This window comes from Leopardus geoffroyi, chromosome D1 (assembly GCF_018350155.1).
Source record: "Leopardus geoffroyi isolate Oge1 chromosome D1, O.geoffroyi_Oge1_pat1.0, whole genome shotgun sequence".
Taxonomy (NCBI): Eukaryota; Metazoa; Chordata; class Mammalia; order Carnivora; family Felidae; genus Leopardus; species Leopardus geoffroyi.
Window position 1 is genome coordinate 69,261,547 of NC_059329.1, and position 24,907 is coordinate 69,286,453.

Below are 24,907 nucleotides of genomic sequence, written 5' to 3' on the forward strand. Positions count from 1 at the left end.
GGAAAGACGGCAACAATGCAGGAATTGCTTCATTACATTGATCTTCGAGAAACTTCACTGACAGTTACCTGTTGCCCAACACTTGATAGACCGTTCTGCCACAGAAGGCCGACTTGCCTAGCTGTCTTCTAATTTATCCACCGGGTCTGCTACGTCACTTACGCGCCTCCGAAGGTAGCGTTAAAATTATTTTTATTATAGAAGTGAAGTTTACCCCACACACAAAAGCGGTGACCTGAAGTTACCGGATGTAACATTTTAAAAACTCGAGGAGTTTTTACCTGATCCATTACTTTCGGAGAGGACAACCCGCAGGGCGGAGTGGGCTTAGCTTTTTGAGCAAGTTGGAGAGTACCGTGCTAGCAGGGCAGGGTTATCACGAACTCTGTAATTATACTTTCTCGGCTATGCTACAGGTTTCGCTTCCCAACAAAAGGGCCGACTTCGACTGGAACGAGCGCTCCGAACTTTCAAAGTGAAAGAGGGGAAGACATGGCAGGCTGGGAATCCGGCTCCCGGAAGGCTTCCACGGCGCTGGAGAACCACCACCGAATTTCCAGAAAAGAAACTTCTCTGCTCCGAACTTGCAGACCTCCGCGAGTCCCGGAGCGATCTCAGCGGCCCGCCGAGCTTCCGCGCCCCGGACGAGGGAAACTGAGGCAGGGCAGGCGCGGCGCGCGCAGCTCCGGCCTCGGCGCCCGCCGGGAGGAGGGAACCCAGGGTTCCAGAGCTCTCCGCGCGGGCGCGGGCGCCTCCGAGCCGCCCTCCTCCCCGCCGCCCCGCCCTGCTCGGGACAAAGCCCAGGCCCGCGCCGGGAGGGGGCAGGGCGGCTCCCGCGCGCCCCGCTCCCCCGTGGGCGCGAGACTCCGCCCCGCCGCCCCTGCCGGGGGAGCCCGCGCCCCAACGGCTAGGCGGCCGAGCCGGGCCCGCCCCGAATCCCCATGACGTCACCGGCGGCGGCAGGCCCCGCCCCCGGCCCCGGGCGGCAGGCCGCATGACGTCACCGAGGCCCCACCCCTCCGGAGCGAGTTCGGTCCTGGCGTTCATTTCATTCCTGTCCTCATTCCGAACATTCTTAGCATCGCTCGCGCCGCGCCGCGCCGCCCGAGCCGAGCCGAGCCTCTGCAGCCGCCGCCGCGGCCCCGCCGCCCGCCGCGGGCGCCCACCAAGCACTTTGCAGACTCGCTTCCACCCTGCGGGCCGGTCCGCGCGGCGGGGCCCGGGCCCGGGGCGGCCGCGTCCGGGGACAGGCCATGCAGTGAAACCCCCCCACCCCGTCCGCCTTTGCCCGGAGCCGCGGGCAGCAGCCCAGTGCGCCCAGCCGGCCCCGGGGCAGGAGCGGTGCTAGGCAGGGGTGGGGTGGCCCGGCCCGGGGACCGGTAGCCGGGGAGGGAGCCGGGCACCGAGCTGCGGGCGGGGGAACCGGCGCCGAAGTTTGCCTCGGACTCGCCGGGCGCTGCGGCGGCTCCCTTCGCCGAGGTAAGTTGGCGCGCGGGGCTGATGCAGGGTGCGGGCGGGCGGCGCGCGGGGCGCCGGGGGCGGGGGGCCGGCGGCGCGTCCCGCTCGGGCCGCTCTTTCTCTCGCGGCTCCGCTTTGTGTGCGGCGGGCGGGCGCGCGAAGGGCCGGGGTCGGGCCCCCGCGCCCCGTTCAAGGTGAGCGGCCGGGCGCCGCCGCGCGAGTTGCCGGGACGCCAAGTTGGGCCGCGCGCTGCGGAGCCCGCGCGGCAACAGGCGGCCCCCGGCGGCGGCCCTGGAGGCGGCCGGCCGCGCCGCGCCCCCCGCGCCCCCCTCGCCCGCCCGCACGCGCGCACACGCACACACCCTCACACCCTCGGGCAGTTTGCACGGTTTTCTCGGGGAAGTCAGAAGTTCGGAGCGGGCGCGGGCGGGGAGAGCCTCCGGCGCCGCCTGGGAGCCCGCAGCCGGCCGCCTCCCCCCAACCCCACCGCCCCCCCCTCAACCCACCCCGGCGCCGGGACCCCCCGAGGCCGGCCCGGGGTCCGCGCCGACTCGTGCTGCTGGCGGGGGTTCGCTCCTTCTCAAAGATGAAAGAAGGCACGGTCGCCTTTGCCGCTTCTCCAGGACTGTTGCTGCCGCCGCCGCCGCCGCTTCATTGCACATTCAAGTGGAAAATTTTCAGGAGTCAGCAGAAACATTGTGTCCAAAAAAGACTGAGTCGCAGTTACCACCAAACCCTGGAGGAGACTCTCCCTGGAAAACTTCCCTTCGGTAGGAAATACTGGGGGATTTGTTTGTTTATTGGAAGAGAAATGATCCCCAGGAGAGGAGAAAATCAGGGTGTACTTCTAGTCTTTGTTCGTAGCAGCAACACTTGTTTTCAAAAGTCCAGAGGCCCGCTTTCAAGAAAGTTCAACTTCTATGAGTTTCTTTTTTCTAAAATGCATTTGTATATTTAAAAAAAAAAAAAAAAGCAAAACTGAAGCAACATTTTAAAGGAGTTGAAAACAATGGAGGGCTCACACTTCCCTTATTCTCCTCCCACGAAAATAAATAAAATCCAGATCATAATTTTCTCTGCTTTTTAATCCTTTCTTTTTAAAGATTTATTTAAAGCTGAATGGTGTCACTGTATAAAAATATTTATGAAACAATGAAATAGCAGCCACCAGCATTTCTCAGGAGGCTTGTTAACTTCTCAGAAGCAAGTGGCTGTCTGTGATTTGCAGAAATGAAAATTGACCTCCGTAAGCGCTGGAAACTTAAGAGACGGATGATGTTCCAGGAGAGGGTCATGTAAAAAGGCCTGTTTTAAAAACAGTGCCTTGGAGGGAGCCCAGGTCCTGGGACAGAAAGGTCTGCAAAACCTATCAGATTTCAAAATGGTTAAACAAACAAACAAAAAAAAATTAAAATGCTACAGATATTGCAGGGGAGCAGAACACTAACAGTTCAGGGCAACCACAAGTTTCTCCCTCCCCACCCTTCTCCTTGATTGTTTCTGGAAGTTTTGCTGGTCTGATCGCTTGTGGTGTGCTGGGTGCCTGCAGGTGGTTACCTGGATAGACGGATCCCTTGTGGAACATGTGATCAGAGCAGGCAGTGTGGGCTTCTGTCTGTGCAGTGACTCTTGCTGGCGTGTGGTGCCCGGGGGTTTCTCCGCCAGGGTACTCTGAGGCACTGGTTGGGGAACATAGCTCAGGCTGTGCCTAGTGCTTCATCCTTTGATTCTTGGGTTTGTGCCCTTTTGTAGATAGCAGGATCTTTGGGGCCGGACTTAAATCCAACTTGGTAAGAATCTTTCCTCTTCAGAAGGAAACAGTGGAACTAATTACAAAGTGACTCAGGAAAGACAAATGGATTAGTTGAACCTTTGTTAACAGTGAGGTTTTGAATTGTTGATTATGTTTTGGGGGGAAAAACTTATTTTTCTAATCTCAATATTTCCATAAATGGGCACAGATATTTTTGTTTAGTATTTTGTATGTGCAACTCAGTGTTGAGCTCTCAGGTTTCAGGTTTTAAACAGGGTTTATAATTCTTTTATTTGTTGTTGGTATATAAAAAAAATGGACTGATAAGCTGTATCCATTACTGTTTCTTGCTGATGGTATAAAAGTGCCAGTGTGTAGACCATTTTATTTTTACTTTAATGGTAAGTATTATTTGGTCTGCAGTTTTTGGGTCATAGTTTAATAATCTTCCCCCCCCCCCTTTGTTTTTTTACAATTTTCAAACAAAACTAAGTGACTCTGCCTTGACAGTAAGATTTAAAAAATATAGGAAAGAATCTTTGTATAGACTCCTCTCTGTGATCTTTCGTAAAGTAACAAATAGAACTCCATCCAGAGAACATGCTTGAGAGATTGATGGAGGGTTTTTTACCCCCCCTTTTCCCCAAACATAAACCAGGACTCACCACCATATATCCTTAATGAAATTTAATTTAAAGAGGGATGGCAACTTAGTTTAGTTTGAGCCGGATTGAAACAAATTTCTCATGGAGAGGCGCTTTTTGCATTGCGGCACTATGTGTGCTTAGGCCCTAGCGGCAAACTAATTATCTGTTAAGGGCAGGTTCGGGGCGGGGCGGGCGGGGGTGGGGGGAGGGCACCACGGGAGAAGTCAGCTTCTTCTCTTTCCCTTTTCCTCTACCTCTCTGTCTTTATACAGCAGGAATTATGTATTTGGATACTCACTTTGGCGATTATTGTTCCCTTTTATTTAGAAAAAGGACAAGCAGATCAAAAGGAAAAAGGTGTTCTGTTTTTTTTTTTTTTTTTTTTTTGCTGCTTGAGCTTCAGTGATTTAGAAAGCGTTTTGAATTCTGATGCTGCAGAACAAGTATAGGAAGGCATTTCTTAATGGGACAGCTGAAGAAGAATATATGTGTATCATTTTCTAGATCATATTTGTTACATCTTCAGTAGAAAAGTATGTAACAGGAATAGAGACCGTAGGTCCCAAATGTTAGATAGGCCTTTGAAGAAATGAGCTGTGCCATTAACAATATTTTAAGGTTCCTTGTTTTAGAAATGGATCAGTGTGACATACGTGGTGGTCCAACAAGAGTCTGTGCATCTGTGGGATTACTTTTCTCTCATGTCATGTATTATTACATGTTAATTGCGAGCATAATTATACTGGCTGCAAATGAAAATTGTGGTGTTCTATCACTCAAAAGGTTGGTGCAGATAACTGCATGTATGAGCCAGTGTCCACATGTGGACAGTTGTAGGTAACACTTCTAAGCTTGTATTTTAGGCACATTGACTTGTTCCCAATAAAGAGATTGTGAAAGAATAAAAAACACTGCTGAGTGAAAGCTGGGTCTACAGTTTGGATCCATTTACTGATAAAACTTTTTTTTAGGTCTGTTTTTTTTTTTTTTTTGTTTTTTTTTCCAAAGACTGAAGGATACTGGTCAGAGCAAGCGTTGAGCTTTTTCTGTAGAACTGCAGGGAAATCAGAGCCCACCTTTCTGCTGATAAAGGCACGCATTGCAGCTTCCTCTTTAGAGTTCAGTGACTGGAACCGCAGAGGCTAGTGTCCTACTTCTGAACTCGGGGTGGGGGGTGGGTCGGGGTCGGGAAGTATATTGTAAGCTAATATATTGCCCTTTGACAAACTTGGGCTGTGCTGCTGGGCTATTGGTATTGGGGACTGACCAATGGCTAGAATAATCTTTTATAGCTGCCTGGTGCTGTTTCTCATTTTATCTGCAGAAGTCACAGATTACCCGGTGGTGTTTCAGTTAGATCCCAAGTCAGGTTTGAACAATATCAGTGATACATTTGATTCTTTCATATTCACAAGGGTGATAAAATCAGGTAATTCAGGTCCATCTGAAGCCCTTAATGTTTCAGGGTTGGGCTTTTTGACAAATAGCAGTTTAGTCCCCCTTGTATTGTAATTACTACATGGTTTTGAGATCTGGGAAGTTTGAGTCTTCCCTCTTCTGGGATAGTTTGGGAACCGTAGAGTATTTGGATCGAAATATCTGGAGTGTTTTGATTTTCTTTTGTTTCAAAGCTGTGAGCTATTGAGAGTCCCCAACCCGTTAAGGTTCTCTTCATAAGCTTCCTTGACCCTATTCCATATTTGAACTCCTAGCCGAAATTCAGTCACCTCTTCAGATACATTCAGTCTTCCTAGTGGTGCCTAGTAAGAACATTTTGAAATATGTATTTTTATTTTGGTGAAACCGAATGGGATGCCCTGAAGGGTGGGTTTTGAGGATGGTATTTCTTACACGGTGGGTCCCTCTCGGCTCTTAAGTTCTGTCCACTGGCTTTTTGCATGGTTGGGAGGGTTCTCAGAAAGTAGTTTCCATAGTCTGGGAGTCCTCGCTAATGGTGAAACCACTTGTCTGTCTTCTGATTGGAAGGAGGGGAGGGGGATCCTAGAGGCTGGTCTTTTCTATTTTGGGGTAGGCCAAGGGAAGTCTCCATCCTGGCTGTATCTGCCCCCACCCCTGCAAATTTACTTTCCCCATCAATATCTGCTATCCTCATGCAGTGCTCTCTGCCCCTTTTCACATTAGTTTTTAAGGCTGTGTCCTAGGATTTTATTAGCAGTTCTAGTTTGGGGAACAGAGCCCAGCATTGGAAAATGGGTTGAAAAGAAAAAAAGGAGCTTACTAATGAACAAGTTAAGCACCACCATCGTCTCCAGTGGGGAATTCTGGTTGCTTTTAGGCATCTGACAGATTTAGATGTATGTGCAAAGTGACTGAAACACTCTTGACTGGGAATATACAGCAATGACGAGTGCTGTTGTTTTTACTGATATATAAACTGAAACACTGCTGCTAATGGTGGGAAATGTTAATTATGTGAGAACATATTGAACTTATATTCTCTGGCATGAACTTTTAAAAAAAAATGCATGAACTGCGCCGCTTTTTTATAGGCACAGCTTTCTAATTATCATAATTCAGTTCAGCTCCGCTCTTGGATGGAGTTCAAGTGCAATCTCCATTTAACTTGAAAGGAGATTTTTTTTTTTTTTAAACTGAGAGTGTTTAAGAAAATTTGAAAAGTTCATCCGAGAATGTTGTCTGCTAAGGTGTTGGTAATTGGGGGGGTTGAGATGAGCACCTTTCCATAATAGATAACTAGATCTGAATGTTAGGACTGCCTTTTTTTTTTTTTTTTCTTTTTGCTTTGCCCTGTTTCCAGACCTGCATCTTGTACATTTTTGCATAACCAGATGCTGTGTGTTGCTGAGTTCCCTTTGAAGACCTGTGTCTTTGCCCAAATAGATAAACCAAATAAGTGAATATTTTATTACCATTAACGATATAACCTCTGTGAAGATAGGAACCTCTTTACAGAGTAGAAAGAAACTAAATGCGGAAATCTTACGAATTCATTTGCCGAAAATCCCCAGTAAGCTGTGATACCAACCAAGCCTTCAGAAGGTGATCTTCTCATTTGTTCGACTTTGCATCTCAGCCTGATGGCATTCTGTGACAGGAGTCATCTTTGACAGCATTCATTCCACGGTCTTGTGTCCTTTAAATTTTCTATGAGCTTAGTGCCTTTTCCAAGAAAAAAAAAAGTTAATGAAGCCCAGGCGCCAAATCCTCTGTGGAATCAATTTTAATTGGAAGAAAGAACAACTTCAGCTGGACCTTCCGACTTTCGTCCAGCCTGACTTCTGCTGAAATGCAAAGGGAGCCCGCAGAAACCAAATGACTTCATTTGCTCTGGCACTTAAGAGCCGAATTCACTTCCACGGTGGTGAAATAAAAGGAGCCAAGTGTTTTAAATAGCCACTCCCCGAGGCCCGCCCGCCCGAGTGTTTTGAGAAAAGCGCATTGTCTGCTTGGAGCTCCAGCCGGGAGCCTGCCTGACCCGCCCTCCCTCACCAGGCAGCTCCATTTCTGGGGTTGACATCTGGTTGGTTCTGTTCACCTGATGTATACCTACGCGCGCGGCGTGCACGCGCGTGGCCTGTAGGTAACGCGTCTTTTTGACATTGAACGTGTGCTGCGTTTCTGGTCTCTACGGGGTTCGGGGGAGGCACGGAGCTAATGGCACAAAATAAAATGTAAACACAGTAGCCGCCCCACATGCCGCTGCTGACGGGTTTCTGTCCGAAGCTGCTTTCTGGGCAGGCGCGCCTATTGTTGCGGCAGCAACAGGCGGCAGAAGTTGGGGCACCATATGGCGGATGTGGGCCTCAGATAAGCTGTCTGGTAATTTAGCTTATCAATAGCATTTTGATATGCTCCGTTTTCAGATCACCCGTCCCCGTGGCTGGGGATGTCCTGGGGGCGAACTGATTGCGAACCATTGAAACCATTGTGAGCCAAGCTTCCTTTGGTGGAATCTCTTTGAACCCATTCTCCGTGGGCTGCCGTTTCATCTCCCAGCCTTTGGGAGACCACGGTGGTTAGAGCTGAGGGGACAGCAGCCCTGTCCTGTAATCTAGAACCCTCGGAAGACCTCCTCAGGTATTTTCACTGAGAGAAAAACAGAAGACAAGCTACCTAATAGCATTTTTCTTGCAGGCAGAGCGGAGAAATTCCCATAATTCAAAATCTGCTTTTGTTTCAAACGCTGGAGAGCTAAGAGAAGGCCGATATTGCGCTTTCTTTGATAAAAGGTTTCTAGTTTTGTTGTGTGCTCAAAAGACCCTCCCCCTGATATCCTTTCCGCTCGGAGTTTTACCTTAATCATAAAATATAAAAATGACTCATGTCTATGGGGCGCCTGGGTGGCGCAGTCGGTTAAGCGTCCGACTTCAGCCAGGTCACGATCTCGCGGTCCGTGAGTTCGAGCCCCGCGTCGGGCTCTGGGCTGATGGCTCAGAGCCTGGAGCCTGTTTCCGATTCTGTGTCTCCCTCTCTCTGCCCCTCCCCCGTTCATGCTCTGTCTCTCTCTGTCCCAAAAATAAATAAACGTTGAAAAAAAAAAATTAAAAAAAAAATGACTAATGTCTATATAACTGGAAACCAGGAGAAGAGTCATCTATGATTTGGAGGGAGGAAGCAGCTTCCTTTTTTTTTTTTTTTAATTGGGAACCGTTAAAGAGGGAACGGCTTCTAGAACAGTTCTAGTCAGGTGTCTTAGGGGACCTCGGGCAAAACTACCCTGCCAGGAGGGGACTGACGGGGGTTCTTCCTGCCTCAGTTGCTGGAGCCGGCTCGGGATTTCTGCACATAGTAGGTGGCTGTGTGGAAATTTGAGGGTGTTCATCAGCCTGTCTGATCAGCCACGTGAATCTCATTCAGCAAACATTTGTGCCCCCGACACGTGCCAGGCACCAGGGAAGCAGGGTGAGACTGTCGGGCGCCTTTCCCAACACACCCTCCTTGGATGTTCTCGCTCATCCCCACACTTTGACTTCTGGGTTTGTAATTCACTGTCCACAGATCCTTTTGCATGGCTAATTCAGGATGATCCTGACTCCAGTCCACGTCAGCCTCTTTCCACTCCTGTCCCAGGGAGCCTCTGTCCCACCAGTGGTCCTACCTGCCATGTGCACTGCGGCCTTCACGCATCTTTCAACAGTCTGGATGTTACCCCTGGAGCCTTAGGAAGGCTGGGCTCGGTGCAAAGTTGCTGTGCATTTAAGAGGTCCATAGAGGTGTCCACCTCTAGTTGGGAACCATTGCTGTAGATACTCTTAACGCTTCTCCTCACGCCTGGTCAGACTAAATTTGGTCACCCCTCCTAACTCTGTGTGTGTTACCCCTTGGGAGTGTAGCGGTTGATTCCAGATGTGATTATAGAGGTGAGGTGTGTGTCAGGCTGGCTGGCAAGGGGTTTCAGGGCTAATTCTTGTCTGGCGGCTTGCAGAAGCGGTTTTACTTTCTGGGTAGTGGGACTGCTCATGGAGCTCCTCAGGTGGTATCCCTGACGTTGCAGGAGGCGATGGGAAGGGTGATCCTACCAGCAGCCCAGAGACGAGCCAGCTGCCGCTAAGCCTAAGCCGCATGTGCCTTTCGTTCCTCTCTTCTGTCTTCCTTGCACCTCGGGCACTTTGAAATCCAGATGCTCCCAGTTTTGTGTCGAACCGCTACTTGCCCCTGGACATTTGAACGTTTACAGGTGCTATTGGGTGCCAGGGGTTGGGTGATCGGTAAAAGGTGGTCAGAGAATGGCGAGCAGTAACATGTCCCTTCAAAGTTTGCAGTTTAGCAAGGGAAACAGGCCTGTAAAGAGATCATCACAATCTGGTGGGGAAGCTGTGTATGTATGTTTTGTATGTCGTGAGTTCCAAGATGCGATGTTTTGTATTTGAACACCGTGGGAGTGGGGATGTGTCTTACAGTCGTGGCTGGGCAGGCAGTGGTCCTGACCTGGGATGTGGTTGCACACACTCCTCAAAGCCTGTACAAAGAATGCAGGGAGGAAGAGCATCCCGGGGTCCGTTGTGGCGCACTCATTAGGATGCTCTTGTCACGAGGGTCGTCGTGTGTGCCAAAGCATGGGTGTTGATGTCTCGGAGAAGCTGTTTGAGGTATATATTACCTAACCTACTTTGCTTATTATTTTCCTCTTTATGTGCAAGACTGACATGTGATAAAAAAAAGAAGTTTCAATATGTATGAAATTTCAATTTCTGAATGATAAGGCAGCATTCTGGCACGGTTGGTTTCATAGCAATGTTTCTTAGAAATCACGCTGCATGTTACACTCAATGGTGTCTTAGAGTTGAGGAAATGCTGAAGAAACACGTTTACATCTCCACCCAAAAAGATCTGAGGGATCTTTATATTATAGACAGGGGTTGTTTTGAGGGAGTGGGTTGGGAAGGGGCTTTCACTTTTTGAGCATGTGTCGTTCTCAGGAGCATGAATTTCCTTGTTTAACACCAGAATAAAGGGAAAATAGCTCAGTTGTCTAAGTGCTCTCAATAACATGCAAACAGCCGTGTCCCACAGTGGTCGGGACCGAGGAAACCTTTGCAGAGGAAGTGGTGTTGGAGTTGGGGCTTGAAGGGAAAGGGTTTTATTTTCCTTTTCTTTTGGTGTGTGTGTGTGTGTGTGTGTGTGTGTGTGTGTGTGTTGCCAGATGCCATTTTGGGAGCAGAGCGGAGCTGAGTCAGTAGAAAACAAAGGACCCCCTGAAGTACTCTCCAGAGTACTGAACTCAACCCCGAGAAAAGGTGTATTGCCAATCTTTAGCTCCTATAGATCTGAAACTTGGCTTGAAGAATTAATTGGAGGAAGCAAAACGGAAGAAAGTGGGGAGGCACCTGGTTGACAAGGGGAGTGGGAAGTTTCTGGATTCTGGTTTGGAAAAAGGCAGGAAAATAATGTGGTTTTAAAAGCACAGATTTGGAGGGGTGCCTGGGTGGCTCAGTCGGTTGAGCGTCCGACTCTTGATTTCTGCTCAAGTCATGATCCCAGGGTCATGGGATCTGGCTCCGCACTGAACGTGGAGCTTGCTTAAGATTCTCTCTCTCTCTCTCTCTCTCTCTCTCTCTCTCTCTCTGTCTCTCTGCCCCTCTCCCCTGCTTGTGTGCACGCACTCTCAAAAAAATTAAAAAAAAAACCCACAGGTTTGGTTGGAGTAGGACACTCTTCTGTTGGACCCTGGGCTCGGCTACTTACTGGTTCTGTGGCCTTGGACAAATTACCCTCTGAGCCTTGGTGTCCTCATCCCTGAGTTTCAGTAGAATGCCTCCTGTATGTCTGATACGGAATACATGCTTGGTAAATAGGTATTTCAGGTGTTTTTCTGAATGTCAGGTCTTCACAGCTTTCCTGCCAGGGCGGCCTGACAGTGTGACTCTTGAGGAATACCCAAGGCTGAGGCAGAGTTACTTGAAGAGTTGGACTGCAGGTCTCGGGCAAATGGATTCAAATCCAGGAGTGGTTGAGGTCTGAGACCATTAATCACATTGAACTGTATTTCCTCTATTAAGTGATGGAGGAAACCCATCAGTACATATACAACAGGTGAGGTCGTTCCTTGCCAAGTGGTGGTAGTTTGAATTAAATGGAAATGCTTCCAAAGGGGGGTAGCGGGGTGCACCTTCGTGCACCGAAAGGAAACCTCTTTCTTAGATTGCTGCATGGAAGCCACGCTCCTAACTTGGGATTGGGTTCTAAAAGTTCTCTGAGATGAGTGAATGGAAGTCATGTTTTCACAGAGAAATTATACCTGGGGCCCTGGACCTGCTGGGGAAACCACTGAGGAATCGCCCATGGGGGTTCAAAGGATCAAGCTTCAGGTGCGAAGGAAGAGGCAGAGACGTACCTTGCCCTTCCTTTTGCTGCCCCTATTATACTGTTTGTTTGTTTGTTTTTAATTTTCTTTGGTATCGTACTTTATTTTTTAGAGCACGCTTCACACTCAGTGTGGAGCTTACACTCGAGACCCTGAGATCAAGAGTGCATGTTCTCCTGACTGAGCCAGCCAGGCTGCCCTCCCCACAACCACTGCCCTCTTTAATACCTGTTTGGGAGCAGGTTGCTTAACGTCTCTGCTCTCAGTTTCCACACATGGAACATGGGGCTGACGCTACCTACTTTGAAGGGTTGTGGGCAAGTTGAGGTAAGAGGCAGCTCAGCAGGCCAGAGTCGCAGGTGTGAGCGCTGTTAGAACCCAGACCATCCTGTTCACATTTGTGCTCCAAGCTCTGAGATGAAGTCTTTGCCCCTTTTATTAGACTCCTTTCTGTCTGTGGGCCTTAAATATACTTCACAGAGTGATTCACACGTGTGGGAATGGCAGCCCATCCATCGTTTTCCCAGTGTTTTTGCATATTAAGGAGGATGTTTGTTAGTCTAAGATGAATGTCTCTTTGGGTTAGTACCCAGGCACTTCCTGGATAGATGAGCTGGACCTTTTCTGGAAGCTGGCGGGTCTCAGTCTTGTGCCCTAAGCTGGTCCTGCTGTGCTCAGATAGCCAGCTACGCTTCAGGGTGTGTCCGTGTCCCCATGCTTTAAGACTTGGGCCACTCCCTGTGACTGGTCTGAGCAGGTAAGATTGCTTTGTGTGAGCCTGGGCTTGGGACCACCAGCATTTTATTGACATCTCTTCCTGCTGCCTCTTAACCAGGTCACACGGAACTGTGTGAGTGAATCTGGGTTCCCAGTCTTGAAATTAAAAAATCAGAGATTGTTAAGAGAGATGAGTGGACTTGGCCGGGGGCTAGAGGCTTTTGGAGACAGGCTGACAGCTGAGGAGAGGAGAGAGGCACATTTAAAGACAATTCACAAGCTGTAGATCTAAAAGCCGCTGAATTACATAATTTTAAAGGGTAGGTAGATTTTATGGCATGTGACTTCTGTCTCATAGAATCAATACAGTGCTGAATCTCGTTATTGCACTGAACAACTTTGTACTCACTTGGAGCCCCTCCCACGCCCCACCTTGAGTTTGCATTTGTTTTGCTGGTCAGATGATTAAGGTTGATACTCAGAGTGATGTCCTAATATGAGTTTACATTTTTGCCTGTTTGCTGGTTTATAGTGAGAGGCCTTCAGGTACCCATTAGAAGTATCTAAGATGTAAGATGTTTTCACTTTATCTTTTTTAATGTGTATTCATTTTTGAGAGAGAAAGAGAGAGCAAGCAGGGGAGGGACAGAGAGAGGGGGAGACACAGAAACCGAAGCAGGCTCCAGGCTGTCAGCACAGAGCCCGATGCGGGACTTGAACTCATGAACTGTGAGACGTGACCTGAGCTGAAGTTGGATGCTTAACCAACTGAGCCACCCAGGCGCCCTGGATGCTGTTACTTTAGAAGAGTAATTTCAGGGCCTCCTGGGTGGCTTATTTGGCTAAACATTCGACTCTTGGTTTTGGCTCATGTCTTGATCTCACAGTCCAGGAGTTCGAGCCCTGCATTGTGCTCTGCTGTGACAGCGCAGAGCCTGCTTGGGATTCTCTCTCTCCCTCTCTCTCCACTCCTCCCCTGCTCGTGCTGTCTCTCTCTCTCTCTCTCTCTCTCTCTCAAAAATAAATAGACTTAACAAAAAAAAGAAAGTAATCTCAATAATGCGGCATGACTTGCTCCTTACTGATACGTGTTGGCCACATTGACTGCCCATATGGTTTACACTTGAAGCCAGAAGCAATCCAAGACCTTAATAAATACCAACAAGGAAAAACTAGGAGATCATGAGGAAGAGAGACTCAAAAGGCACCTGAGGCCACAAGTTGAGTATTGAATCTCATTTGTAAATTGTCTTAAGCAGGGAAGAAAAGAACCCAGAGTCAGGTTAATTTATACCCCAACTTTCAGGTTCTGCTCTGCCCAGTTGTTTTTTTTTTTTTTTTTTTAATATTTATTTACTTTTGAGAGAGACAGAGCATGAGTGGGGGAGGGACAGAGAGAGAGAGAGAGGGAGACACAGAATCCGAAGCAGGCTCCAGGCTCCGAGCTGTCAGCACAGAGCCAGACACAGGGCTCGAACTCGTGAATTGCGAGTTCATGACCTGAGCTGAAGTCTGACGCTTTAATCCACTGAAGCGCCCAGGCGCCCCGGTACCCCTGCCCAGTTTTTTCTTAATTGTAATTTGGTCTTGTTTTTTTGTTCTCCCATGAGATGCTCCCTGTCTTCCTCCTAATAACGGTTTGTGGCAGTTTTTATCCATTGGTATTTTGTAAATGGTTGTCTTCTTCTGTTTCTTGTGGCTACGTAACTGCTTGCGTGATACTGTCCTGCTTCTTGTCTCTAAGCGGTAGTTAATAACACCCTCTTTTACTCTCAGATGCCCCGTTTGGATGATAAACTATACATACAGTCATTTTACTGTTAGGAAACTGTTGAGGAAACTGGGTGACCTCCTCGAATTAAGCAGAATGGAGAGCCTATCTTGGACAGGGGGCCTTGTGCCCAGGGGTTGAGCTCCTGACAGAATTAATCTGGAAAGTCGGTCCCAGGCTGTTTCTGAGACCAGAGCTACAGTAGAGGAGCTATTCCTGTAAACCTGTGCTGCATTTAACCAAGTTGCTTCAAACCCTCTGCTCTTCTGTAGATCAATTCATAATGTATTAAAAAAAAAAAAAAAGTGTCCATTCATAGGAATGATTCAGCATTGGTTCATTTCCTTTTAGACTAGCAAAGTTTAATTGAGAAGTTTTTCCCAGTGGAATTCTGAAAGGTTTGTACTGTGTGAAATTCGGGAATTTCAGATTATATTTTAGGACTTGTGGTCTCAGTACTCTTGACATTCTTAGGTTTCAGGCTTGCTTGTCTGTTCTTTGGGAGACTGTGGGATCACGTCCTCTGATGTACCTAAATATATAAGGCAGGCAGGGCAAGTGGAGTGGAATTTAAGAAATTTTAGTATTTTGCCTAAAACCAAAAGTAATTGTAACGATACTGCTCAGTTCCAGGTGGTTGTTTTGACACCACTGTTTACTTAGTTATTTTGTCATGTGCTTTAGGCAGTAACTTGGGCAGATGTTCAGCCCACTGTGGTGTCTTTCAGGACTGAGCTTGGAGAACTGTTTCCTTGTCGGGGCCATTCATAGGGCAAAGGCATTTTTGAGGGTCCACCAGCGGCCAGGATCTTGGTCCCTCCACTTCCAGCTGTGTAGAAAGAAGGCGCGGTTGGACAGCCCCTGCTGTTGGCTCCCCTGTGCCCTTGGGCAGGCAAGTCACTTGAAAATCTTGGTTTCCCTCTCTGGGAAGACATTGCTGGGCCACCTGTCGTCCTGGCCCGCTTTCGAGCTGAGCATTAAAGAGATAAAATGTGAGAACCTCAGGCAGAAAGGTCCTGGAGAACTGCGTCTTTATCGGTGTCATTCCATACACAACCCCAGACACCCCTCCTAAAGGCAGGATATGTGGACCAGGGGCAATACTGCTGGGTGCCCTGATTCCCGGGCCACTCTGGGGGAGTTTGGGTAAGGAAGAGGCTGACAGGCCAGGTTCTGTCTTAAGACTGTTCTTTAGCATTACCTCATTTAAACCTAAGAGCTCCATTTGTAGTCGAAGAAAGTGAAGCTCAGACAGGTTTTAATTCCCTGCCAAAGGTCACACAGCCAGTGTAGTAGTGTAACAGGGCCAGTGTTTGAAGCCAGTTCCTTGATCTGTTACTCCTCAGCTGCCAGGCAAGAAAGATTGCATATTAAGTCACCTGTCAGGTTTTATTATTATGGCATTTGAATGGAGTTAAGATAGATTATGACATTGAAATTAGAGGTAAGCTTCCCCTCACTTGGTGTATTTGTGCAGAAAAGGTAAATAAAGTACACAATACCTTTGTTTTGTGTTCTTGGTGACCTGTTTTACTCTGTCTTCCAAACAAACGTGTGGCTAAGGTCCTAAAAAGTTGGGTGTGACTCTGTCAAGCCTTTTATCCGGGAATTGTCTCACCTGGTTTTGTCTTCTGGAGAAGGGGCAAGAGTCACCTCTGTCCTTTGGGTTTAGTCCTCAAAAGACTATCGGGACTCCGGGGGTGCCTGGGTGGCTCAGTCGGTTATGTGTCCGACTTTGGCTCAGGTCGTGATGTCACGGTTCATGGGTTCGAGCCCCACATCAGGCTCTGTGCTGACAGCTCAGAGCCTGGAGCCTGCTTCCGATTCTGTGTCTCCCTCTCTCTCCCCCGCTCGTGCTCGCGCTCTCTCTGTCTCTCTCTCTCAAAAATAAATAAATATTAAAAAAAACAAAACAAAAAGACTATGGGGACTCAGTATCCCTCAGTGCTCAGGATATACTGGCCATTGAAAATGAGAGGGTAAGGCTCCTGGGGACTGGGTTGATCTGAACTCCTTTGTGTTTGTGTGTATTGTGTGTGTGGAGGGGAGGTTGATATGGTTTGGAAGCGTGGGTTGATGATCCATATTGCTGTGTGTGTGTGTGTGAGTGTGAGTGTGAGTGTGGAGGGCCGCTGATGCTGTTTGGAGGCCTAGGACTGGACCTTCCAGTTTCTCTGGTTTTTCTTTGGAATGTGCTCTGTTGGCAGGCTGTCAGAATATGTCAGCGCCCCCCTCCCCACCTGAAGGCCTGGATATGGAAATGGCCTTATGCTGGGGGGTAGGATTTAGGCAGGCAACCTTGACTTCACTCCTTGTTAGCGAGGGTGCTTGGGAACCTGAGAGATGGAATCAGTTCCTTCCCTTCCCCGCCCAGGTGACCACCTGAAAAACACACCTTAGGCTGTGCTATGTGGGGAGCAGTGGCAGAGGCTGAGGGAAGAAAGGGTTAATGGGCTTGCTCAGAGCCCTTAATAATAAGGCCTCTGAAGAAGACCTTAGGGTCTTCAAAATGGGACTGCTCGTGGGGTTGCTACCCATCTTTGACACCTTGGCTGGTTTCTAGTGAGAGTGGGCTGGTTGATCCTCCTTTTGTCCTTTTCACCTGGTTCTGGTGACTCTGGTCCAAAAGGGCAAGTTGGGGCCACTGGTGGCCAATTTCTGGGCCCTGTGCTCTCGTCTTTCCCTCCTTCCCAGTACTGGCCCGCTCCTTTCTTGGAATCTTCATGCTCCTGTGCCTTTTGGGTTCTTCCGCCATTGGCCATTTTGGTTTTGCCCTAATTTTGTGTGGTTCTCTTTGTGTAGCAAAGTAGCCAACAAGCATGGTTTTGAGGTCAGACCCTGGTTCTGGCTCCAGTCCTGCTTACTGGGTGTGTGATCTCAGGTAAATTTATTCTGTTTCCTCATCTGAAAACTGAAAATAATAATATGATAAGGTGACCTGATGGAATATGGCAAATGGCCCACAGTGAGCTTCTGCATTGTCTTCCCCAACAGTTTCTGCAGCCCCCTGCCTCCGGTCCCCACCTCCCCCCAAGGTTCTGAGGGCTTTGTCCCGGCCAGAAGGGACCAGTCAGACTGGAACGCGTTTATTTGCTTTTCCATCTTCCTCTATTGGCTTTAGTTTTAAGCTTTTTCCCAGCCTCCACTCTTGCTGGATTTCCTGCTCTGTGGTATTTCTCCCTTCAGACAATTTCCCTTTTGCTTCCACGTTTTCACGCACAGACACGCATCTGCACACGTGTGCATGCCCTCTACTTTTCACCCGTGATCTTCTGCTCTTGTCACTTGGAGATCTTAGAAATTGTCCCTGCAGTTCCCTAAGGTTCACCAAAAATGACCCTCAGAAAAGCCCCGTTTATCGATTCTGGTACCTTTAACCCTGGAGAGCACTGAATCTTTTTTGGCTTATGGAGTTACCAGCACTCTCAAGAGTTGTTGCTGTTTTGAAAAGACATAACTGGGGGCGCCTGGGTGGCGCAGTCGGTTAAGCGTCCGACTTCAGCCAGGTCACGATCTCGCGGTCCGGGAGTTCGAGCCCCGCGTCGGGCTCTGGGCTGATGGCTCAGAGCCTGGAGCCTGTTTCCGATTCTGTGTCTCCCTCTCTCTCTGCCCCTCCCCCGTTCATGCTCTGTCTCTCTCTGTCCCAAAAATAAATAAACGTTGAAAAAAAAATTAAAAAAAAAAAAAAAAAAAGAAAAGACATAACTGATAACTACATGAACTTGTAGAATTACACACATTTCTCCTACTCCTCTCTTTGACCTTGGGCAACCTCTTTAATCTTTTGGAAACTCAGTTCCTTTACCTGTAAAATGGACACAGTAGTGCCTTCTTCTCAGGTTACAGCAAGATTTAGGATGACACCTGGCAGAGAAGGCAGTGTCCCATAAGTGTTAGTGGCTGTTGACCACTGTGATTACTGTCACCCAGCAGCTAAAAATTAGAGTGCCAAGTACCCCTTCCTGTAGCATTTTTCTCTCTCTTTGAGGGAGTGGGATAAGAATAGAATCTTACTGTATTTAAAATTAAAAAAAAAAAAAAACTTATGTTTATTTATTTTTGAGAGAGAGAGACAGAGTGTGAGGGGGTGAGGAGCAGAGAGAGAGGGAGACACAGGATCCAAAGCAGGCTCCAGGCTCTGAGCTGTCAGGACAGAGCCCGATGCGGGGCTCGAACCCACGCACCGCGAGATCTTGACTTGAGCCAAAGTCGGACACTCAACCGACAGAGCCACCCTGGCACCCCGTGTCTTACTGTATTTTATTTCAGATTGGTCAGACTTTTTATTATGGGTGAATTCAGTACAGTAGAGGGCCTTTGTGTCCCATCATCACTTAGTAACAATCATCAACGCATGGCCATTCTTCTTTATTTGAGAGAGAGAGAAAATATGAGAGAGAATGAATCTTAAGCAGGCTCCCACACTCAGGGTAGAGCCTGATGTGGGGTTCAATCCCATGACCATGGGATCACGACCTGAGCCGAAACCAAGAGTCAGTGCTCAACTGACTGAGCCACCCAGGTGCCCCAACTCATGGTCATTCTTGTTTCTTCCAAATGCCTGGCTCCTCTCCCACCAGACTTCCATTCTGAAGCAATCCCAGATGTCACACCATTACTTCTGTCAAGTTTCCAGTGTTCAAGAACTATCACTCCTTAAGAAAGAAAAATACTAACTGCAATATCATCACATTTTAAAAATCATTCCTTAATATAAAATATCTCTATCTGTAAAAGTCATTTTTCAGATTTCCTTGATTGTCTCGTCAGCGGTTTCCCACAGTTGGGTTTGTTTAAGTCAAGATCGAGAGGAGATCTACAGCTTGTGTTTGGTTATTGTGTTTCTTAAAACTCTTTAGACACCTCTCTTTCCTCCTTTACTTTTCCCCTTGAATTGATGTGTTACAAGAGCCTTGTGGTTTCTGTCTTGAGATCCCCTCCTTCTGGATTTTGTAGCTGCATTTGCATTCTCAGGGTGCCATGTGTCGTGTTCCACAATCCTGTTTTTTCCCATAAGTGGGAATCTAGATCTATCAGCTCCATCCGGTTCAGGTTTGTGTATATATATTTTTTTTTTTTGAGAGGAATACTTTTTTCTCTTAAAAAAAATTTTTTTTTAATGTCTGTTTTTTTTTTGTTTTTTTTTTTTTTTGTTTTTTGAGAGAGTGCAAGGGGGGTGGGGGAGCAGAGAGAGAGGGAGACACAGAATCTGAAGGGGGCTCCAGGCTCTGAGCTATCAGCGCAGAGCCCATCTTGGGGCCCAAACCCATGGAACCACGAGGTCATGACCTGAGCCAAAGTTGGATGCTTAGCTGACTAATCCACCCAGGTGCCCTGAGAAGAATATTTCATAACTACTATTCCCACAAGAGGTACATAATTATAATGTCCAGTTGTCTCTCTCTTTGTGATATTAACAGCCATTGATTTTTCATCTCTGCCTATATCTGTTATTTCTTGTGGTCTTTATAAACCACTCATATTCCAGTCCTCTTGTTCTTTGTTTGTGAGTTAGAATACTCTTACATAGAGAAACTTCTCTTATCAGTTATTTGGTTAACCTGGTGTATAGTTTGTACAAGAAAGGTAGGTTTCTGGTTTTGTTTTTTGTTTGAGTATCACTAGGCAATCATAGATTTTTAAGTTATTGGATACATTGTAGTTCCTCCTTTGATATTCAAATTGTACCATCTTTGGCCAATCGGAGTTTCTTTAGTGGGTTCCTGCTGTCATTTACTGTGTTCTTGGACAGGATGAACCATTTCTGTTGGATGTTGGGTTCCTTTTAATGGAAAACAGTATTTCAAGGCTACGGTGTGGACGCTGGGGTCTCTGCTCCCCCTCATCCCCACCTTGTTCAGAAATGGACCCCACTTTCCACGTCAACGTGTTGACCCAAGGTAAAACCTGTCCTTGCACACTTGTCTCATGTTGGCCCCTTTGGCTCTCAGTCATATTTCCACACCCTTGCTTGTCATCTTGTCCTTTTCTCCCTTAAGAAAAAGGCCAAATCAAAGAATTCCCCAGGGACAGTTCATGGTTTGACACTCCTCATGAAGGCCAAAGCTCACATTAATTTAGGCTTTACAGAAGACTTCAGTCACTGCCCTCAGTCATGCCTACCCGATAGTTTGTTCTGGTCCTTGTTTAAATAACCAGAAGGTGAGAAATTCCTTATCTTATTACCTTTCGGAGCCATTCAGACTGCAGGCTCTATTTTGATGAGATTGTGGGGTCATTTACACACATCTGTTTGAATAAATACTTGTTGAATTAAGTTTTGTACTTTGCTGTCTTGAAGTGTTTAAAATAGAACATATTTAATCTCTTGGTCATTTAAAGAATTTATCACTAATACATTATTTTCATAAGCCAAAAAAAAATGTTAAAGCGGTGTGGTTTTAGGCAGATTTATGCAGTGGAGTCCTTAGAACACAGCAAGTGTGGTGCTGTTGTGGGAACCTGAGAATAAGCCTCTAAGCCTAAAGTGAGTGCCGTTAGACTTATTTTTAGTAATCCCTATCTTTGTTTCTTGGAAATTGTTTTGATGCCCATGTTGGTTCATTGCAGAATGTGACTGAGGAAAAAAAAAATTACAAGAAAATTAAAAGCTCATTTCAAAGAGAAGCTAGAATGCTCTCCTCAGAGGGTCCATTTGGGCCTGGACTTTCAGCTTCAGTAATACTTTTTTTTTTGTTTTGTTGATGAAACAAAGCCATGTGCGTTCACAGACCAGCCAACACAGCCACACAACAGAATGAGTGAATAATCCTGAAATTATCATCATTCGTGACATCCCTGAGAAATTAATCAGCGTCCTGGCCTGTGAAATTTTGGATATGCATTTAGATATGCCCCCCCATTTTTACTTTCATTTTTTTTTTCTTTTTTTTTTTTGAAGGCAGTGAGCTTCATTTAATGGTTCCTCTGTATTAAAGCAATGTACCGCATTGTAGGGGTTCTTCCCTCCCCTTTCCTCCATGGGCATAGAGGGCAAGGAGCCCTGTAATTCATAGGCAGGCAGGCCTCTGTGCCCCGAGGTAAACTCGGTTCCACAAAGGGAATTTTCATTGTGGTCCTGTGGCTCCCTGACATAGTGGAGGCTTCAGGAGGCTAGTGGTAAAAGCTACCAAAGAAAAAGCTGGACCGGAGCCACTGACGTCATGTCAGTAAATCTGTTGGAGGAGCCCCACCGAGCAGCGCCTGCCAGCCGGCCCCTGCACTTTGGCCTTGCCTGGTCAACTGTTCTCACTGTTTCCTCCACCCCCACGCCCCCCCCCCCCCCCGCCTACATTGTTGTTTTCTTTTCCTTTTCCCTCTGTGTGGCTGGGCTTGTGTTGAAACCCGTACACTCTTTGAAAATCACCCCTGAAACTGGTCCTATGTTTGATGCCCTCCCCCGGGGGAAGGGAAAACCCAGGGATTGGTGGGCAGGGGAGGATTGAAAATTTGCCCCCTTGTGGGACTTCTTGATGACGAATGATCCATGAGGACATCATGGGAAACAGCCGAGGTGCCAGCTCCTGACTCTGTACTTTTAAAGAGCTTTGCTCTTCAGTACTGGGTGCGTGTGTGTGTCCCCTTCCCCATTTGTCTGTTTGTACACACATGTGTGCGTATGTGTGCGGCAGGGCAAAGAGAATAATGTTCAGCAGCAGAGGACGGTAGAAGTCCCGAATTGCAGAGTTCTGCAGAGGGTGATTTAGGAGAATGAGTTCCACTAGGACCCCTTTATTACCTATTACTCATCGGTCAGCTGACCCTGAACTCTCTCCCTGGTTTGCAACTCTAACGGTTAAATCTAGAGCTACATGCTTCTTCACATCTTGGGTATTTAGAGTCGCAACCCCAGATGCGCCTGAATTAAAATATTGCTGTGCTAAATCTATTTTTACATCTAGGGCAATGACATCTAAAAATAAACCTTATCCCACCTGTTACCCACTTTTGAGCAGTTTGGATGCTTCAAGTCCTAGCTCACAGACCAGGCTCTTGATCATGGCTTCAAATGGGATGTCCACATATCACTTTTCCTGCCATTGGCGTGATGTTTTATTTCACTAACCATCGTTCTCCTGTTTATTTTTCTGTGAATATTCATTTGCAAATAAGAGTGAAGCATAGGTTCAGATTGGTTTTGAAGTTCCTGAGTCTTAGGGTCAGAAACATATTAAAAGCAGTATCTTATCCATGAATCATTAGATGAGTCAGTTCCTGAAACCACTACAAGCCTCATAGTTCTTGGCTACAAGCAAAAGCAGGAAATCCAGGCTTCAATAACTTCCTTTCCCAGTCCTGGCTGTAGTCGCATTGGCGGTTAGGTTCTGCTGCCTGCCTTTGTAAGCGGTAGGAAGATGTATGTCTGAGGAACAAAGGCACTCAAGTCAATTTACTGAAACTGTTTATAATTTGTGGTCTTGATCTGAATGTGAGGCTGCATTGGCATACCCTCTCTGCTGTGCAGCCGTGCACCTCAGCCAGGGAGGGCGGTGGGCTGGGTCCCCTGAAATGCCCCTGCAAACCCAAGCCGAATGTTTCAAGGAGCTTTAATGTTCCAGTGAATCCTCAAACTTGTGGGCATGGAAGCAGACATCAGGCAGAAAGCTCTGGAGTCCATATGTACAGCTGAAGTATCAACTTCTTTTGTTCTCTGGGTTGAGAGGGAGGGTGGAGGCAGGGAGGAGAGAGAGAAAGAAAGAAAGAAAGAGGAGAGAACACACCCATACCAGCCAGCCCGAGCTCTGGCTTGTCTCTTGCTTTTCCTTGCAGTTTACTTCCTTATAAACCGGGTCTTTTTTTTTTTTTTTTTTTTAATCCTTTTGCAGTGTTTTTCAGGCCAGTCTTACTGACTTCAAAATCGGCTCAATAACTATTTTATTAAATGTTTTAAAAAGTAAGGGGGAACATGAAGTCCTTATCTCCCAATGTAATGGGTTCACTGCAACTTGAATTTCTCTTCTTTCCCGAGCAGTCCCTACTTTTCTGTGTTCCGAAGTCAGAGCAGACATAGGTTTGTGTCTCTGCCAATTTAATGCTTTGCTTGTGAACTTATGGACTTTTCCGATTTTGAAAAAAAAAAAGTTAAAATTGAGTGTGATTCATTTTCATTTATCAACTCCTCTGTTCTTTTCCTACGCTAATTGGTATTGGCTAGCTGTGAGAAAATGGGACTGAACTTGGACTTTTTTCCCACTGGGTATATGCGGAGTCCTTGGAAGTTCTGATAGAAGTCTAAAAATAGAGTGGGCAGGCAAACTCTGTGAAAGAGATGAGGAAAAAGAAGGAAAAGTGAAGTGATGAGCAGTCAGTCATACACTGATGCTGTCTTTCAGATTGAGTTTGTTTCCAATTCATGGCTGGCAATGACTCAGAAAGGTCAAATTCTATTTCAGCCTTTGTAAAGGATAAAATAAAAGCAAATGCAAAAGTTTGCCTGCCTTTTTAATGAAGCATGGCTGATTCAGAGCACAGCCAGGCTGGTGAGTGCCACTTTGTTCTTACTTGTCATTTGTATTTTGTGTTTGGGTAATTCTCGGTTCAACTTCAGTCTAGACTGGAAAGGTTCGGATAAGCTGTTGAGAAAGTTACGCTCATTTTGATTTTAGAGGTTTGACTGAGAGTCATAATATCAGCCTTTGGTTTTCCAGATTTCAGGCTTGTAAGAAAGAAAACAAAACAAGACCCTTAGTCCTAGGTGAGTGTGTTAGGAAACCACTGGAAATATATTCCTCTTATTAACGCAGTAAGAGTTATTGTCTAAACTTGCAAGATATTTTTCCTTATGTTGTGAGAGATACAAACCCAATTATTTTTATTTGTCCTTCATCGATCTGAGCATTAACTTCTTTTTGATGTAAATTTCAGGCTGGGAGTACAGACTGAATCTGGATTGCTTACTGTCGCTGGACCAAGTTGTTCAAGGCCAGGGATTGATTCATTAATTAAAATCAATGTAAATGGATTTGTAAGCCTCCTGTAACAGATTATCTTATTAGCAACCACACAGAGCAGCCCATGATCTGTGAGGAATGTGTTTGTTGCCCTAGGTGAAATAGACCCCGACTGATGGACTCTTTGGGGCTACTTTATGAAAAACCCAGCGGCTTTTGGGAGGAAGGAGCGAGCCTTGCTTAACCTTTACACTGCGCAGTTTCTTCCAATGGAAAATTACTTTTAGTGTGTCTGCCCCAGACAGTGTCAGTTCTGTGTATGTGTGTGTCGAATATCCCTGCAGTGGCTGCCTCTCTCACCCACCTTTGCATTCATGATCCCAGGGACATTTTCGTGTATTGGCCAGGTTCTGCCTGTTTCCAGGCAGGATTCCTGCCGAGAACCTTCCTCTAAAGAGACAAGGAAGAACCAGAAATAACTTCCCATTTGATAACAACAAAATGCTTTTTTTCTTCGACCCAAGCAACCAACAAGCAAGCTACAAAGGAGACACTTATCCGTTATTTGAGGATCTGGCTGTACAGCTGTGCTTCCTTGGAGTGAGGGTAGGGAGACAAGATGGTACCTTTGGAAAACCTTGTGGCTTTAACAAAGGTCAGAGTTCATTAAGCTGTCATTTGTATTGTTACTTGTTGTAACTGTGCCAGACACGGAGAAACCTTCTGCAGTCAGACCAGCTTACCCACCTTCTCTCTGATAGTTGGATCAAGGGGGTTCATCTCCCCCAAGCTGAGTTCAACTGTCTCCTGAATATTTTGGGATTGGGACAGCAATCCTAGTTTGCCTTTCATGTTCGCATTATAGTTCAGGGAAAATCTAATTGG

At 46.9% G+C, this 24,907-nt stretch overlaps 1 protein-coding gene across 13 annotated transcripts in view; it reads left to right on the plus strand.

Annotated features, from left to right (window-relative positions):
* The first annotated feature begins 1,366 nt into the window (after positions 1-1,366).
* Positions 1,367-24,907, plus strand: part of TEAD1 (TEA domain transcription factor 1) — a 270,817-nt gene continuing 247,276 nt past the window's right edge. For 10 of the 13 annotated variants that reach the window (XM_045484549.1, XM_045484559.1, XM_045484552.1 and 7 more), the window contains exons 1-2: positions 1,367-1,479; positions 2,082-2,228. The gene's annotated coding sequence lies outside the window, so the exon portion shown is untranslated. The remainder of the gene's footprint in view (positions 1,480-2,081; positions 2,229-24,907) is intronic. The other 3 variants (XM_045484561.1, XM_045484562.1, XM_045484563.1) reach the window with 1 other exon arrangement.